At 36.5% G+C, this 15,996-nt stretch overlaps 1 pseudogene; it reads right to left on the bottom strand.

The window, feature by feature from the left end:
* Positions 1–14,203: 14,203 nt before the first annotated feature.
* Positions 14,204–15,717, bottom strand: LOC145129649 (CBL-interacting serine/threonine-protein kinase 14 pseudogene; annotated as a pseudogene).
* Positions 15,718–15,996: the final 279 nt, after the last annotated feature.

The raw sequence follows: 15,996 nt of genomic DNA, 5'->3' as shown, positions 1-15,996 counted from the left end.
AAGAGCATATGCCTAAGAGACGATATTAGTTTTAGTAGTTAGATGATATGTTTGAAACTTGTAAGATAATAAATGTAATTGATTTGGTGAATAAATAATATAGAATTATTTATGAGTATCGTACTGCCTTATTCAATTATTTATTCTAGTGTTTCTTTTTTCATGTTTACACTTCCCGAGTAATTTAAATTATTCAAACTTCTACAGTCGATCATACTTCTGGAAGTAAGTAGTGAATTAAGACTGTCATGAATTGATTGTAGATTGTCGATTGAGGTGAAGATATTGCAATTTGAATTGCTACAATATTCATGAGTACTTTCAAAATAGGGATTTTAAGTATTGGATAAAACCATGCTTAGAGATTACTTCATGGATCTTGTCATGAGTAATTCTAAGACGATAATATCTACCATTCTTAAAGCAGAGATATATAGTTCATTGTTTAAAGATTAGTTATGCATTGGTTTACTCAAGCACATCTTGTAACTAGATGTTACAAAGGGTAATTCCATGTGTGATTTAATGTGTGAATTATATGACTATGTAGTCAATGTAATTCGTTCCTTTTTCCCTAACAGGAAAAGCGATATTATTGAGCCCCTCGATAATTTGATGTTGACTATATATAGTGTTGGGCTCAACCAGGACTAATTGATGTGTTAAATTTGAAGTCCAATCAAGTCTTTACAAATTAGGATATCGGTAAACATAATTTTGGACAATGAGAGTGATTATGATCCATGTCTCGTGTTCATACGATATCTTGAAGAACGAAGTAATAGCTGATCACTTATCTTAGGGCCAATAGCTTATTTGAATTAGAGTTAGGCGGTAGTTTTGGAAAGCACTCTTTGCTGTTTATTTCAAGGTCTATACTTGCAATTGTAGTTACAGACTTATCTAAGTGGGAGACTGTTGGATTAAGGTGTCTAAGCCAATAACTAAGTTGGTATAAGAAGCAAAGTCCTTTTTGGGTTGCCCTCAAAACTAGTAACTAATTAGAATGACAGTTGGAGATAGATGATAATTTCTTAGTTTTATATACAAATAATAAAATAATTGGAAATTGAAATATATTATTTATTAATATATTATATGATAAATATATATTAGAAATAGTAATGATTAATTGATTAATTAGAATTAATATGGATTTAATTCTAGGATTAATTGGAAATAATCATTCAAAGGACTCTTTGGTTTCCATTGGAGTTTACTTAATCAAGTATAAATAGGACACCATGGGTGCCTATTTTCGTGACACTTATACTTGCTTTCATCGAGGCCGAATTTATGCTCAAGTCTCCTCTCTCCTCAAGTCTTCTTGCTACTAGGGTTTTGGTATACGCCATTAGAGGCATCAATTCCTTTGGTGTTAACTTTCCAAGATCTAGAAGAAGGATTCTACTTTGATTATTTACAATAATAATCAAAAGGTATGTAACCCTAATTTTATGTATAAATTTCGATTTCATAGCCTCCCTCCTAGGGTTTACTTGATATTCATAGTTAGTTGCTATCAATAGAGAAAACATAGATCCTTTCTAGGTTGCATGTAAACTTAAGGGTTTAAGTGTTTTCCACCACATGTAATTTTGGTTTATAACCTAGAAAATCCATCACAGATGACAGAGCTTATTCAACATATTAGATAGAGACTACAGATACCTCAGAGTCCACAGAAAATTTATGCCGACAAACGTCGATCTGAGTTGGAGTTCCAGGTCGGCGACATGGTTTTGCTGAAGGTATCACCTTGGAAGGGTGTAATACGCTTCAAGAAGAGGGGCAAATTGGGGTCCCAATATATTGTAACATTTCGAGTGATTTCCAGTATTGGCAAGGTATCTTATAGGCTGGATTTGCCTGAAGAGCTCATTCAGATTCACAACACCTTCCATGTTTCTCAACTTTGGAAGTGTGTGGATGATGACTCAAAAGTTGTTCCCCTGGTTGATATTCAGGTTGATGACCGCCTGAACTATATTGTAAGGCCAGTGGCGGTTTTGGGTAAAAAAGACGAAGACCTTGCGAAAAAGGTGGTTCCGTTGGTCAAAGTTTAGTGGCAGCATCAGAAGGGTTCCGAGTGGACTTGGGAACCTAAGGCAGAGATGTGGGAGCACCACCCTGAGGTTTTCGCAGCAGCGGACTTCGATGACGAAGTCTGATTCAAGTAGGGGGGGGGGGAATTGTAACACTCATTTCAGGTGAGCATTTAATCAAGTTTAAATAGGGAATTTTAACCCCGCTTATGGCGTGAGGGATTCTTGTCACATCGTGAGGGGAATAATGGAAACATGCTTCACCTTTGGGCTCACAACGTGACCACATATGGTTCACGATGTGAGACTGGTCTGAGAGGAAAACCCTAATTTTGGGGGGTTTTATCCCATATTTAAAGGAAGTGAGGGCTAGGGTTAGCCCACCCTCAACCCCCATCACCTCCTTGCACTCCCCTTTGAAACCCTAACATCTGTATTTGATCTTGAGCTTATTTATGGTGTTTCTAGCCAAGAAGAAGAAGGGCATCTAGTTTATCATTTCTACATTTAAGCCTCATCATCAGTCATTTTCACACCTTTTGTACCTTTTGTGAGTTTCAGGTTCATTGCTTTATGAGTCCATAAGCTTAGATCTAGATTTTTATGCTTTATCCTTCATATTCAAGATGATATAGTGGTTGGAACCCAAGTGGGGGAGAACTATGAATGCTACTTGAAAGATCATAGATCTGTCGAGTTCATGATTTCAAAGGAATAGACTAAAAGGATCTGCGATTCGAATATGTGAGGTTTGGGTTCAAGATGTTGTCAAGACGAGGTGCGAAGCGAGTTAACATTTGTTGTATATGCTCCAGAATGCACAAGTTGTCTTTGCAGCAGGAAGTTATTGGTCAGGGAGCTCGTTGTAGCCAGTGGTCCCTTTTGGGGATGCTGATGAACTGGTCAAGAGGTGGTTAAGTTTCTTGCGTCGAGTGTTGGTTGTTAAAGAATTCGTCAGCTCAGGGTATAGAGTGTTGCTATCGTTGGTCTGTCAATCAACCATAGATTTTGGTATGTGTAGTTACGTATGGGTTAGTTCAGTGGAATATTGGATTGTTGGGTAATTACCAGTGCATCCTCGATCGTTGAATATTCCCGTTTATCGTTAATGGGTGGGGATGCTTCGAAGGTTTGAGTTGTATAATTGGAGGTCAATGATTGTGACAACTTATCGGCATGTTCTGTTTATGGTATATCATGGCTTCTGGATACGTTGCCCTTAGTTGCTTGATTGTGGAATTATGGTCTATAGCAGACTCGGGTTTGTTATGGTAGGTAGAACATTGAAGTGATTATCTATCTGTTCCGATGGTGGGTCTTTAGGGTTCCTTGTCATCGGTTGGGATTATAGAAGGATGTGGAATTATATCAAGGAAAGGTACTCTGGATACGATAATCTTTGTCGAGAGTAGTAAAGTACTTCATATGGTTTGGGGTGTGAGCACTCGATATCGTTTGATCATGGGATCTTAGTCTATTAAGCTCAGTGTGGTGGTGATGGGGTAAGAAGATTGTTGATGGCTAGGTACTCCAATGATTATGCGGTTATTAGAATGTAGATGACTCTAAATGACGGATGGTTATTTGGGACCACTGGGGAATAGTTCCAATTGCGGACCATTTAAGAAATTGTGCCCATGTTAGAGTATTAGATCGGTATAGCTGGAGGGAGCATCAGGGTTCCTTGAGGTTGGAAAGAATATAGGACAGGTCAGGATTGTAAGTGTGGAGTAGACTACCATGTGGCCGGCGGGGCCATGAACGGCTAGTCGGACGATGCGGATAAGATATTGTTTGAATAAGGATTAATTGGGAAGGCCAGTCATCATTGTATCATCCTAAGGCAACTAGAGAGCCAGTTTTGGTTGCAATAGGGCTCATGGTTAATCGTGGAATAGTGTTTTTTGGAAGTGATGTAGGAGTGATGTAAGACTACAGAGCAGCCATAGCATTCATCGGGTTAGTGTGTGGTTGTAGGAGTGATGTAAAACTGTAGAGAAGCCATAACATTCACCCGGTTAGTGTGTGGTTGTTGGAGTGATGTAATACTGCGGAGTAGTCGTAGCATTCACGAAGTTAGTGTGTGGTTGTAGGAGTGATGTAAGATTGTGGAGCAATCGTAGCATTCACCAAGTTAGTGTGTGGTTGTAGGAGTGACGTAAGACTGCGAAGCAACCGTAGCATTCACCAAGTTAGTGTGTGGTTGTAGGAGTGATGTAAGACTATGGAGCAGCCATAGCATTCACCGGGTTAGTGTGTGGTTGTGGAAGTGATGTAAGACTACGGAGCAGTCGTACCATTCACCAGGTTAGTGTGGAGTTGTAGAAGTGATGTAAGACTGCGGAGTAGTCGTAGCATTCACCGAGTTAGTGTGTGGTTGTAGGAGTGATGTAAGACTGCGGAGCAGCCGTAGCATTCACTAGAATAGGATGCGGTTGTGGAAGTGTTATAAGACTGCGGAGCAGCCGTAGCATTCACTAGGTTGGTAGGCGGTGGTATTAGTGAGGGAAGTCTATGAATTTGACCGTGGCATTCTCTAGGATGATTTAGATCATCACAGGGTTGGGTGAAGGGTTGTGAGTGGGCCTCAACATCTATAATACTTGGGAGATCGTATTTTGGGTTGGGGCCAAATGTGATGTGAGTACTCGGTTCGGTTTGTAGCCATCACTGGGGTGAAGCGGACTTGTTAATTGTTCGAGCATTGGTTATATTGTTCTTCATTGGGAGTGACTGACGGATGGATTTGTGTTGGCGGATGGACCAGGACCACCTGTACCTATTCAGTTTTGAGTCTGGAGCTTATTTTGTTTTCGATGAGGATTTTTCGGTACCGGTAAGTGGTCGGGGCGTATATGCTTCGGGTATCCGTAAACTTGTTTAGGATGAATAGGTTTGTGCGGTTCTGGTTATGAAGTTCAGTCATTGTGGGAATGGATTGGAATGGTTTTGTCTTCCTGGGAGTCAGACATCGATCAGGTTTTTTAGTTTCAGGCATAGCGGTTGGGCACTCGTTGTCTTAGGGCAAAGTTGAAGCTCATTCTTCGATAGGGCTTGTGATTTTTCGCTATTTTGGGTTCGACGGTAGTAAAGGTTGGTGGTTATCGGAGTGAGGTAACTCTCCCATGCATCTTCGGGATTCAGGGTTTTCATTCAGGATCGTTGGGTTCTGCAGAGGAGATAGTAAGGAATGATTTCGAGGACGAAATTTAATTTTAGTGGGGGAGTGTTGTAACACCCTATTCCGGGGCATTCTTTGATTCTGGTTCGTGGGCCAGAAATTGATTCCATAAAAGATTTGAGACCTTAAGGAGGCGAAGTTAGTCCTTAAGAAGTAGGTAATGACGGTTAGGGGATCAAACCTTTGAATTGTGTTTTGGGCCGAAGAGTAGAAAAGGGAAAGTCATAAGCTGAGGGCCTTGCATGAAAATTGGATTTTTGTTCGATACGTTTTTAGTCCAAAATATCTAGATAATATTGTGGGGATTTTCATCATCTTTTCATGGATATAAAGAACGTCGAAATCGGAGTTAGAACGAACAAGTTATGATCGTTTGAAGTTAGGAGGGTTTTTAGGTTGAGCCTAGTACGCTGGGCGTACATGGTGTACGTTGGGCGTACTAGGCGAGAGGTGGTCGCAGAATCTGACCTAGTATGTTAGGCATACTAGGAGTACGTTGGGCGTACGCAAGCTAATGTCAAACCCTAATTTTTAGGGTTTCACCCCTATTTAAACACATTATCTCACCCTTGGACCTCCCATAATCAACCTCTACTCCCTTTAATCCCTAATATCGAACCTTAGCCTTGAGAGTGAATATCTTGGAGTCTTTTGGTTATTTTTGTGCATTCTTGTTGAGGAAGAAGGTCTTTGAAGAAGGTGGTGTTGCTTGCAAGCTTATAGATCTAGAAACTCCTTCATCTTGTGCATCTTTTGAAGGTATAAAGTCCATACCTTGCCGATGTTTTTTCTAGATCTCTTTAGATGGGTATTTATGAACTTTTGTCCCAAAATCTTGGACCTTTGTGAGTATGAGGTACTCCAGAGCTTCTTGGCTCTCCTTTTAGATGTTTTTGAGTGCTTTGATCCATAAAAATGGTTGTTTGACCGTTTCCTTTGGCCCATGCATGAGTTAAGTGACCTTGATTTTTGTGGAAGTTAGAGTTTTGAGGTTTGAGATCTATTTAGTCATGCAAAGACTTAAATTCAGAGACTTTATGGGTTAAGACATTATTTGGGATCAGATCTGTGAAGTGGACTTAGTGGCTCAACCATTTAAGCCCTTAATGATGAGTTTGGGCTGATGTGGAGTATGTTGGGCATACCCAACTCGTACACAGCCCGTACTAGCCAAAGGTGGCGTACGTTGGGCATAGATTGAGTATGCAGGGCGTACTCAGTCGTTGGTCCGCCGCTGACTTTTGTTGACCTATTGACTTTAGGTTAACTGTGGATTGGCTTGGGACTTGTTTGGGGCAAAATGGTCTTTTGCCTATTCTTGGAATAATTGGATCGATCGTGGGGTAATATCTTAATTATTGATTAGGGTTATATTTATTATTAGTTGGTGTGGGATTATCCTGTTCAAGGACCCGATCAGTTATTTGGTTACCAACGGATTGAGGTGAGTCTCGTCTCTGTGCTTGTAAGTCGAAGGTACTAATGTCGGCTCACTAAATTGTGTATGTAGGATGCTAGCTATCTTTGTGACTCTTGCATGTTTGTATGAGCCTGTGTGGTAATATATATATATATATATATATATATATATATATATATATATATATATATATATATATATATATATATATATATGTGCTCTGACCAGTTGGGTCTTGCTTGTTGTTACTGTGATATGTGATACTGTGTACCGAGATTGTTGATAGTCTCCAGGGTTGCTGATAACCCACGGGACATGCTGTTTTCCCACTAGGACTGCTGATAGTCCCCAGGGTTGCCGATAACCCATAGATGTTTGTTTGTGTTGTGATGTGTGTGATATTTTGGGGAACTCACTAAGCTTTGCGCTTACGATTTGTGGTTTACATGTTTCAGGTTTTTCTTATATTAAAAGAGGGGCACGGCTCGATTTCATCGCATCAATAGGGAATTTGTGCACATGATAACTTTTAATGATACTCTGGTAAATGTTTTAAGATCATGTAGTTGTGTTTTGAATAAACACTTAAAGTTTAATTGAAAATTTTGAGTTGAAATCTGGGGCGTTACAACAATAGCCTCGGATTGGAGACAGTCGGAGCTATGAATGTCGCAGACACCAAAAAATCAGCAGTGGCCGACGGAACTTCAAAGTTGAGATGACGAACCTAGGTATCGTTCGGTCCACAAAACTCGTAAATTTTGTTAGATTTTCCATTTTTCTACTTTCACTAATTCTCTATCTTTACAAATTAGTCTAAATTTGAAGATTTTTTGTTATTATATTTTTGAAAAATATTTTGGTTACTTAACTAATTCCTAAATTTATGCATTTAAATTTTGTACAAGTTTTACAGATTAAGAATAGATATTGATTGAAATTTTTAAAAGATTAAAATATTATATTGTTTTTCTTTTGTGTTACTATATCCAAATTAGGGATGAGCTTTAGAACCGGGCCGGTTCGGAACCAGAACCGGTTTTCCTATATTATTAGAACCGGGAACCGGACCGCCGGTTCTAGCTCTGGTTCCAGTTCCGGTCCCGGTTTTTCGGTTATTTTTCAAATTAGAACTGGTTGAAATTTTATAGATGATATGTTATCTTCCGGAGCTTGTAAATTATTCAATATTTAACCAAATTATGACTTTTTACATTCTAAATTGAAGTAAAAACACTAAATTACATGATGAAAAAAGAATCAAGTAATTCCGAGTTCATTTGAGTGAGTTATGCGCATTTTAAAAGCAGGACATATTCAAAAAAAAATGCTGAAACAGAAGATACGCAACATTGATATGTTGTCTTCCGAGGTCTATAACTGATTTAATATATAACAAAAATATATGTTTTATAGTCTAAAATGAAGTACAATCACGAAATTACATGTTGGAAAAAAATTTAAGTAATTCCAACGTTATATGAATGAGTTAGACACATTTTAAAAAATGGGACAGATTCAAAAAAACAAAAAAAAATGCCGAAATAGTAAAAACGCAACATCGATATTCTCTCTTTCGGGGCATGTATCTGATTCAATATCTAACCAAAACATATGTTTGTACAGTCAAAAATGAATTACAAACTCCAAATTACATGTTGGAGAAAAAATCAAATAATTCCGACTTCATATGAGTGAGTTATCCACATTTTAAAAAACGAAAAAATTGTCAAACCGGTTCCGGTTTTCATAAAAATGGAGAACCGGTAACCAGACCTTGTTACCAATTCCGGTTCCGGTTCCGGTTCGGTTCCGGTCCGGTTCTGGTTCCGGCGGTTCTAATGCTCATCCCTAATCCAAACCGTGTCATTTTTGTTTTGCTAATAGGTGTCCCCGTAAAATTTATGTTATATGTTATAAATAAAATTTCAAATTTAGGGGTTCATGGATACCTTTTAGTTAAATGTGGATTCACAGCTAATCATAAAACATCTTACCCTTAATAATTTATATTTCTCTCTAAATTTACATGAGCTTTCACTCACAACCCCGAGGATTCTATGCACATTCAATGTTGAATAGCAACCACAATAGCAACAACGTATATCCAAGATTGATGCACAAAATAGAAGATTGTTTCGACAAGCAAAAGCATGCTACTTTTGTGTAGAAAATAATCACCAGAAATACATAACAAAGTGAATAGTAGTAATTAATAATAATAACAAGGTGAATAATAATTAGGGATAATGACTTAAAAGGGTAATATATTTTTCGATTTGTACACATTTGATCACTGAGTTTTTTTTTTCGTCCACATTTACCCCTTCAATTTGTTAAACTGTATACATTCAGTCCTTATGACCGGCTACTCCAGGTTACCCGGTAAAAATAACTTAATAGGGTAATATATTTCTCACTTTGTATACATTTAGTCATTAATATTTTTGTACACATCTAGTCCTTTTTTTTTTTTTTTTTTTTTTTTTGCAAAATAAGTCATTTTTTTTGTACTCATTCAGTACTTATGAATGATTTTTTAGTTTTTTCTCACGAAATCTTACGTGAGACATTCATTAATGAGGTGTATGGGGCTTTTGATGCTTATATCCATCGCGATCTCGACTACTTGGTTGCTTAGGTCATGTGTTCTGAACGTCATAACTTCTTCATATGATCTCGGATTTTAACGATCTTTATATCCATGTGTTCGTATTTTAGTCTACTACAACTTTCATTTACATTACTCCCATTCAGAAATAATATATTTTTACTTACGATTTTTATATCTATACGCGGTGGCGGATTTAGTATGGTCTCGGTGTTGCACCGACAACACATGTTTTTTCTGTTCGCAGTGGAAAATTTTTCGCTTTATTTTTACGTTTATACCTATTTTCCATGTATCGGCAACACCTATTTCATCTCGGCAACACCTACTATGTATTACTGCGTCTTCCCCTGTCCATACGTTTTTTTATGAATGCATGTATGTATGTTTTTTTTATAAAATCGTTAGTAAAATATATTACATTTTAACGAGAGTAATCTTAATGAAAGTTGTAGTAGACTCAAAAAATGAACACGTGGATAAAAATCCTTAAAATCTGATATCGTATGAAGAAGTTACGATGTTCAAAATACAAGACCTAAGCCAAACCATAAGACTAACGCAACCAAGCAGTCGAGATCGCATTGGACATAAGCATCAACAACCCCAAACACCTCATCAATGATTGTCTCACGTAAGATGTCGTAAAAAAAACCTAAAGAAATCATTAATAAGTACTAAATGAGTACAAAAAAAGGTCTTATTTTGAAACAAAAAAAATGTTAAGGACTAAATATGTACAAAAATATTAAGAAGTAAATGTGTACAAAATGAAAAATATATTACCCTATCAAGTCATTTTTCCCGGCTAAATTGGAGTAACAGGTCATAAGGACTGATTGTGTACAGTTTAACAAGTTTAAGGGGTAAATGTGGACGAAAAAAAAACTCAGTGACCAAATGTGTACAAATCGAATAATATGTTACCCTTTTAAGTCATTATCCCTAATAATTAAAAGATGCAATATGCAATAAAGGGGAAAATAATTGGGGAGGGTAATTATCTTTTCGTCTTGTTCTTGTTTAGGTATTTTTTTATACATTTTACCATTTAACTTATTAAATGTATTTACATATTATCATTATCACCTTCTATCACATATGACAATGGTAATATGTGAACACATTTAAAAAGTTAAATGGTCAAATGTGTACAAAAAACAATTGCGTAAATATGAACAATTTTTTATACAAATTTCTTAAGACTTTTTATAATTCTTACAACATTTTATGATATTTTGTTCTTATAATTTTTTCTAATACAATGTTTCAAATTTTGTTTATAATTTTTTTTTGAACTTTTTTTTATACTTTCATATAATTTTTATATAAGTGCTTATAAACCAAATATTTTCTAAATGTTTTAGTTTTTTCATATAAGTTTTTAATTTTTTTTTATATTTTCATACAACTTTTTTATCAAATTCATACAACATTTTCTGAACTTTTTCTTTTATAATATTTTTAAAGCGTATCCTAGATTTTGTATGACAATTTAATAATTTTATATAACATTTTAAAATAATTTCGTTAAATACTAATTTTAAACGTTATATTAAAACATTACCTAGTAGACGTAGAAAGCGGTTATTGTCAGAAAAGCCAGAAAAAATAGTGGGGCACAATCACATGAAAGATTGGTAGCGGATAAATAGAACAAAAATTGTAGCATAACAGTTGCTAGGGTCACAAATGAGACCGTCTGGTAGTACTCTTTGTTTCGAATACATCTCCTAAGAGTTTTATCTATATAACAAATTGGTAACAATCTCTCTAGTAAACTACAATAAGTTACTCAACTTATGTGCAGAAAACACTAATATTGCTTCAATGTTATGTGCACGATGCACCTAAATGCATACATCATGTCACTCATGCATGCACAGTGCAACCATTGAAATAATACGTTGAGTGTCCTAAGTCGTATAAACCTCACAATATTTTACCTTTCCATCTACGTGGGATTAATTAATGGAAGGTAAATATCCAACAAAATTCAACAAGCCTTGGATAACAAACACGATGTTCGACATATATAACCTAAGCTTAGTGGTGATAACTCAATCTTTTACTATTGTTGAAAGGCAAAAGTGCATTATAACTCTATTCATATAGATAAGATAAGGGAGCTATGTACCATAAACAAGCACTTTAATGTCTTGTTGAAGATGACCCTAGCTAGGTCTACTGTCATAAAAGTGTATTGATGTCACATCTAATTATTTAGAGTCCAAGTCTTAATTAATGAAAAACGGACCAAGCTGGACATCGACCATAAAGAATTGTGATGTGGAAGTTTGGCCACATCTTGACCGGTGATGATGATGAAAATTTTGGCATAATCATGAACGATGAACAAAGACTAAAGGATTTGCAAAGCCAAAGTTATCACTTGAAAAGCCTATTCCTCATGAGTAGAGGCGAATTGTTAAAACTATCACCATCAAGAATCATTAGAGGGAAAAACATTTGTATTTAAAGATGCCAATAAGTTTGTAATCCCTTTTTTCAACTTACTTATAATCGTTATCTTAAATTAACTACTTTAAATATGATCCACATATCCCATTTATTGTATACTTATTAAAATTCTACTCAAATAATTGATTATACTAAGAATTTTTACTAGATTATCTCAATTTTTTAATAAGAGGTTTGTTTCGTAGTCTTTTGAAATTTCAATTAATAGGTACACTTTTAATTAATTATCATATGTAGAGTGTTTTATAACATTTTAATTTTTGTCTCTTAGTTATTCAACAACCTCTTAATTTTTTTTTTTAAAATGTGTTTGTATTTGAATAATAAAAGAGAATGCTCCCAAAATAGCTACTTTTTCAACAAATATTTTTCCTTATTCTCTTGGTATTTCACATAATTGTCTCGCTTTTTCCTCCTTGTGTCCTTTCCGATTTTTTAAAAATTCAAATGTTTTAAAATTGAGATCTTAAAATTTAATATCCTATCAAATATCCTATAAATTGATATAAAAACAAAATGTAAAAAAAGATACGATATACATCTAACCTTGTGTTAATTAAACTTCTTAAATTGTTTTTTTTCTTGTAATGATTAATCTTTTTATATTCTTTCATATTAAAATATTAATTTATATTGATATACGCATTTTTAACGTAACAAAAACGATAAAGATTTGATCATGAAAAACATTTTATTTAATTTAATCAATAAGATCATAAGTATGCAATATATTTTTTGAAAAAACATCATAAATGGTCCCTGTAGTTTCTTCAAATCTGAAGTTTAATCCCTAGGGTTTAAAATTTTCAAAGATGATCCCTGTGCTTTCAAAACTTTTGACGATTGGTCCTTATTGCTAACTCCGTTAAATTTTTTCCGTTAATTGAAGTGCATTTTCGTCATTTCACTATCATAGAGACCATTTATGATGTTTTCTCTTATTTAAAAAAAGAAAAGAAAAAAATGAAATAATATGCAAAGGGGTGCCTCTCTCTCTCTCTCTCTCTCTCTCTCTCTCTCTCTCGACATCATCTTTTTCATCCCATCTTGTTCCTTTCAGACTCAAACCACACATAGATACTGAAAATTAAAAACACACAAAATTGAGTATCGATACTTGCACTCAAAAGTCTACAAAATTGAGTATCGAGCACATACAAACCCATAACTGTTTCCAGATATGAAGCTTCAAAAGAAGAAGAAGAAGCAAGATTTTGATGTTTTTCTCATTCGACGGTGGAAGCAATTAGAAGAGGGGTCCCGATCTTGAGAAGGGTAGAGAGTGCAGGTGAGGAACAAGAAGAAAAAGAAGAAGGGGTGGAGGAATTCGATTCGATTCAAGTGAGGGATTCATTGTGGGGATTTAATTTTTGAAAGGAGTCACCACCACCATTGCCTGCTTCCCTAGTTTTTAGATGTTAGGATCTACACCACCACCGTGCCCTGAAGATGAAAGAGGAAGAAATCGATGTCGGTTCAGGAAAGTGATGAACAAGCTTATCTGGGTCTAAAGTCATCGGCACCGGAAAAATGTGACCCGGTTTGTTGTCGTTTTATGCAACCGAACTCCCACCATTGAAGCTGTTTGAAGAGCCACCGACAACCATATCAAGATCGCCTTACCCTCTTTCTTGTGCTTCTCATCCGGTGAACCACTGCCACCGCCATATTCTTCTCCAGTAAGACAGCCACCAACAATGCTTTGGGTGTGATTCCAACATCCTGCTACTCCTCCATCCTTCCAATTTAACGCATGTGAAATCGAAATCCGTAAATGTATGTGTTATGCTTTTATGTTGGGTTCAAATCTTTTGGTCTGTTTGGTGTAGATATGTTTTGGTTGTTTTCTATTCTTTTTGGATTTGTTTACATCAACAGATCATGTCGGTTTCGCTTTCTTCTTATGGATTTATTCATTTCTTCATCCAGAAAGCTGTAGGTTTGCATAGTGATTTGGTTTTATCGGTTCTTTTTGTTTCTTATTTATTTGAATGTTGTGTTTAAGAATCGGTGAATTGAGGCAAAAAAGAAACAATCTGGTAAGGAGTTTAAAGCTTCATAGTTTACATATGGAGAGAGAGAGAGAGAGAGAGAGAGAGAGAGAGAGAGAGAGAGAGAGAGAGAGAGAGAGAGAGAGAGAGAGAGAGAGAGACCCCTTTGCATATTATTTCATTTTTTTTCTTTTTAAAAAAAATAAGTTAAAACATCATTAATAGTCCTTGTGGTAGTGAAATGACAAAAATGCTCTTCAGTTAACAGACAAAACTTAACGAAGTTAGCAATAAAGATCAATCGTCAAAAGTTTTGAAAAGCACAGGGATCATCTATGAAATTTATAAACCCTTTGGACTAAACTTGAGATTTGAAGAAACCTTAGGTACCATTTATGATTTATGATGTTTTTACTATTTTTTTATACCTCTTGACGTTACTACGGGTGTCAATATTTATATTGAAGGAATCCATGGATATTAATTTTTTAAAGTGTTATTTAAAATTAGAAAAATAAAAAGAACAAAAAAAGAAAAAACTAACACGGCATACAAATGTACTGTTCAGCTGTTATTGTCATTACCGGCAACCGAACCGTCCGGTTGATAAATCAAATTACACAACTGCGGCCTTAACCGATCTTTCCACATTTCTGGACCCGGTTCACTTTCACATTCCCTCCACCTAACCTCCACCACCACTAACTCGTCAGTCAACCGTTTAACCTCCAAAGTTAATGTGAAATTACCATACTGCCCTCCGTCAACCTTTACACACCATTTTCTCCTTGTAGCCACCGTCAAGCTTTCCTCCTCCGCCGCATCCGCCACTCTCTCGATGATCTCCTCCGGAGAAACCGTCGATAGAAACATCTCACCGGAATCTTGTTCATCGAACAAACCTGACAGATTATACCCGGATGAAAACGAGATTATATCGAACGCGTTTAAATTCTTCAAATTGCCGCTCCGGCCAACGTCGTCGCCGTCTTTCGTCTCGAAATGATCGGATGAAAAGCTGGCGTCTTTGTATCCGATTTTGAACCAGGGATCTTTGATGATTTCGTCGACGGTGATTCTCGTTTGAGGATTCGTGTCGAGAAGACGAAGTAGGAAACGTTTTAGCTCCGGCGACGTCCATTTCGGAACACGAAATTCTCCTTTGTAAATTTTCCGATACATCACCATCAGATTTGGATCGTTAAAGGGTAGATAACCGGCATTGAGGACATATAAGATGATCCCACAAGACCAAATATCCACCTTCGCTCCGTCGTAACCTTTCTTCGCTAAAATCTCCGGTGCCACGTAAGCAGGTGTACCACACATCGTGTGGAGGAGTGCGTCGGAATGAGCCTGCTCAGTCACCGCCGACAATCCGAAATCCGTGACCTTGAGGTTCCAATGCTCGTCCAGGAGGAGGTTTTCCGGTTTCAGGTCACGGTGGTAGACGCCGCGGGAGTGGCAGTAACCGATGGCGGATATGAGTTGCTGGAAATACCGACGGCTGAGATCCTCACTGAAACGCGATTTAGCGACCTTTGAAAACAGCTCACCTCCTTTAGCGAACTCCAAGACGAAGTAGATTTTCTTCTGGTTTGCCAGCACTTCCTGGAGACGAACGATGTTCGGGTGGCGCAACCGTCGCATGGCGGAGATCTCACGCTTGACATGTCCAGCTAAACCACCATTTACGATCCTTTGTTTGTTGATGGCTTTAATGGCGACACTTGTTTCTGCCTCAATATCCCAGCCATGGTAGACCTTAGCAAAAGCTCCATAGCCGAGGAGCTTCCCTACTTCGTATTTTCCGAAGAGGATTTTCTCTGCCGCCTGCTGCAACTCTTCGCCGGCGTAATCTCCTAAAGCCGGCGACATCTGAAATGGATCATAAAAGAGGAAATGGAAAATTCCGCAGAGGTAATAAGTGGGTTTTGATGGAGGTGGAAGGAAGGTTTGGATGTACCTAAAGACATGTTACCGGCATGTGGCTATTTATTGGGTTTCTTGTAAGCCATCAGTTGTTTTCACATATCAATTATTATGCAAAAAAATATATGACTATTAATTTGAATATGTAATATATGCTTTTTAAAACTATTTATCTATATATATTCAAATGATTAAAGTTGTATTTAACCACATGATTGAATAAAGAGCTTGACAATTGAATAGTTATGACGGCAGTCATATTTAATTACATTGCGTTTTCAATCTTAATAGTTACAAGTTAATTACTGATAAATATTATTTACTCTTTTTTATTA

The sequence above is a fragment of the Lactuca virosa genome, chromosome 8 (assembly GCF_052849685.1).
Source record: "Lactuca virosa cultivar CGN04683 chromosome 8, Lactuca_virosa_CGN04683_v6, whole genome shotgun sequence".
NCBI classification, from domain to species: domain Eukaryota; kingdom Viridiplantae; phylum Streptophyta; class Magnoliopsida; order Asterales; family Asteraceae; genus Lactuca; species Lactuca virosa.
The sequence above is the reverse complement of the archived record's forward strand: the minus strand, read 5'-3'. Positions and strand labels throughout refer to the sequence as shown.